Here is a 3,564-nt window from a genome sequence, read left to right as displayed (position 1 = left end):
ATAATAGATGTGTAGAAACTTAAAGAAACAAACATGTTGAAGGGGCACTCAGCAGGTTCGGCTGCGGCGGCGACAGCTGTGGGATCAGCTGTGTGAGACGTCCCAGGCGCGTCTGCGGGCTTCGGCTTTGCCACCCTCCGCGTCTCTGATCCGAGTTTCCCTGCCGGGTGCTGTGGTAGGGACTAAAGTCGGCCCTGGAAATCCGAAGCACACCCTTGGCTCCTTCGACACCCGCCCTCCTTCCCTTTCCAGCCGCAAGCCTCGCTCGGCGCTGGGCGACTCTTCCGGGAGGCGGCGGCGGCGGCGGCTGCCTGTCTGCGGAGTCCTGCGCTCCAACCCTGCTCCTTCGCCGGGCCCCGCAGGGGCCAAGAGAGCTCGGCGCCTGCCCTTCCTCCCGCTTTTTTCGTCAGCGGGTTGGAGCAGCGTCGGTCCGGGAGTTCTCTGGGCTGAGGCGGCGGCAGCTCCTCTGGCTCCACCATGTCGCGGGCGGAGACTTCGGGAATCCGCTGAAGAAATGCAAGCTAGTCTTCCTGGGAGAACAAAGCATTGGAAAAACATCCATGATCACCAGATTCATTTATGACAGTTTTGACAACACATATCAGGCAACAATTGGCATTGACTTTTTATCAAAAACAATGTATTTGGAGGATCGAACAGTACGATTGCAATTATGGGACACAGCAGGTCAAGAACTGTTCAGGAGCTTGATTCCTAGCTACATTCGTGACTCCACTGTGGCAATTGTTGTTTATGACATCACAAATGTTAACTCATTCCAGCAAACTACAAAATGGATTGATGATGTCGAACAGAAAGAGGAAGTGATGTTATCATCATGCTAGTAGGGAATAAAACAGATCTTGCTGATTAGAGGCAAGTGTCAATTGAGGAGGGAGAGAGGAAAGCCAAAGAGCTGAATGTTATGTTTATTGAAACTAGTGCAAAAGCAGGATACAATGTAAAGCAGCTTTTCCGACGTGTTGCAGCAGCTTTGCCTGGAATGGAAAGCACATGCGACAGAAGCAGAGAAGATATGATTGACATAAAACTGGAAAAGCCTCAGGTGCAGCCGGTCAGTGAAGGAGGCTGTTCCTGCTAATCCCTCATGGCATCTTCAGCCCTTCTCCAGAAGCTCACTGCTTTGGCCCCCTTACTGTTTCATTGACTGCAGTGTGAATATTGGCTTGAATCTTTTCCCTTCAGTAATAACGTATTGCAGTTCATCATTGCTGCCTGTCTCGTGGAGATGATCTGTTAGCTTCACAAGCACAAAAAAAGTCAGTGTCTTCATTATTTGTATTTTACAAAAAGCCAAAAGATTCCAGAATATTCCAGTGATAACTTTAAAAATTAGGCACATTTCCTTAACATTTTTTTTTCCTTTTTTAATGTTATGACAATATGCTTCAAAATGATGGAAATCTCAACAGTATAAGTGTGGCTTGATTAAGGAGCAATATATTTACAACAGCATTTGCCTACCTACTTGATCTCTCCCTGTTTTTCTTAACCTCTCCTTTAGCCAATACTTATTCTCACCCTCGGTTCCTCAGAACAAATAGGAGGAAAAAAAAAAAAAAAAAAAAGCCAAACAAACAAACAAACAAAACAAAACATGTTGAAGGATGTAAAGGAAGAATAAGCATATTAAAGGATGTAAAAGGAGAGTTTAAAGAAGAAAAGGCAGCAGTCAGACTAAACCCACTGGAATTATCCTTAAATTTTAGGGATACTAATTTTAGGGATACTAAATTTTAGGGATACTAATTGCTGTAGGCCTTGGGTCAAGATGTCCAAAATTATTCTTGAGAACTAATATAAATTCCTTAGACCTTCTGTGAGGTCAAATCTCAACTATCATGGTGGGCAGTGCTTGAATGAGAAAAGAGTTCTGGAGCATCTTTAAAATGAATCCTAATGAACATACTGGGTACTTACAAGCAGAAGAACATAAAATGTATTTCTGACCAAAACAAAAGACCCTTCCACATGTGCTAATTTATTAGACTCTGGAAGAGAAAAGTGAATAAGTCAGTACAGTTTTTAAATATTTAACTCTTCATGGTAAAATAAAAAAGTTCTAATGAACTATTTCTCCCAAGATTTAAAAAATTCCTAGAGTTACTCTTATTTGTTAGAAAAGCCTTTTCAAACGATAGCTTTTGCTTGAGTTTTCTTTCCTTCTTTTTAAATGCTGTGCAGGCAAGTAACTGTTGAAGCCAAATTCCTTTAAGAAGAACCAATGGATGAATTTAAATTTGGCACTATGATCAAAACTATTATAAGCAGTAGAAACAATTTAATATCTAAAATTTACCAACACAGAACCCTCAGCAGAATAGCAAATACTTTGCTCAGGATGTTTGAGGTCAGATTGAAGAAGGAAACAGTTTTCTTACAAGCCCCTACAGGCAGAGCTGAAAAAGCACACATACAAGAAGAGGGGAAAGGAGTGAAAGGAAATAAAACTCAATATTATGCAAAAAAAAAAAAAAAAAAAAAAAAGCCAAACAAACAAACAAACAAAACAAAACATGTTGAAGGATGTAAAGGAAGAATAAGCATATTAAAGGATGTAAAAGGAGAGTTTAAAGAAGAAAAGAAGACTAATATACCCAGTATATTAATGTTATTTCTTTCCACTTCATAATTAAATGCAATTACAATAAAAATAGTTGCTCTTTCCTTGCCAAATTTTGACAAGCTGTTCTCAATTCCCATGGAAGAGAAAAGGATCAAGAATAAAAAAAGATAACTTTGAAGATGACTGAAGTTAGGAATCTTTCTCTAATAGTTATTTTAAAACCATAATAATTAAGATTGTGTATTGTTTAAGAAGAGTCATCGATATCCACTGATGATAACCCAGAATCAGCGTCATAGATATATATTGATATAATGGCTGAAGTGGAATTATAAGTAAGAAGAAAAAAGATCACCTAATTTTTATTTTGTGCCTGGATCATTTATCATTCAGGCTGAAAACAACATAGCAACAAATAGTATCACTATCTCTAACTATAACAAAAGTACTTTCCAGTTGAATTAAAGAACCCAATGTGAATATTAGACTTCAAAATTTTGGAAGAAAATATAGGTAAATATCTCTATGATGCCAAATTCTGGAGAGTAGTTACATCTCAGATACATGGATGCAAAAGTATATGTGGAGGAAAATACAGGGCATTTCAACTAAGTTAATTATATATTATTTCCTTATAAAAGTTTTAAGCTTGTAGAAAATCTAACATAAAATTAGAGGCCAAGTTGTGGCATATTTTCCATTGTATTATTTACATATTTTCTGAATGTTTAAAATATTTAAAATAACAAAATAAAGAGTGTACTCATCTGGGATTGCTTCCTGTATAAGGAGAATAATCTTACTCTTACTATTATTGGTCCACTTTTTTGAATTAGTGAGATATAATTGAAGCTAAAGGTGAACAACAGGGTGGAAACCTTAGCTTTAATATCGTCAAGTTTTATTTTTCTTTAGATCATGTAGCTAGGGTTTATATGATAGCAGTTTTAGTGAAATTATAGTTACCTAGTTATCTG

The 3,564-nt window shown here is 38.0% G+C and overlaps 1 pseudogene; it reads left to right on the top strand.

The window, feature by feature from the left end:
- The first annotated feature begins 511 nt into the window (after nucleotides 1-511).
- LOC119544595 lies at nucleotides 512-1,321 on the top strand (annotated as a pseudogene).
- Nucleotides 1,322-3,564: the final 2,243 nt, after the last annotated feature.

The sequence above is a fragment of the Choloepus didactylus genome, chromosome 9 (assembly GCF_015220235.1).
Source record: "Choloepus didactylus isolate mChoDid1 chromosome 9, mChoDid1.pri, whole genome shotgun sequence".
NCBI lineage: Eukaryota > Metazoa > Chordata > Mammalia > Pilosa > Megalonychidae > Choloepus > Choloepus didactylus.
The sequence above is the reverse complement of the archived record's forward strand: the minus strand, read 5'-3'. Positions and strand labels throughout refer to the sequence as shown.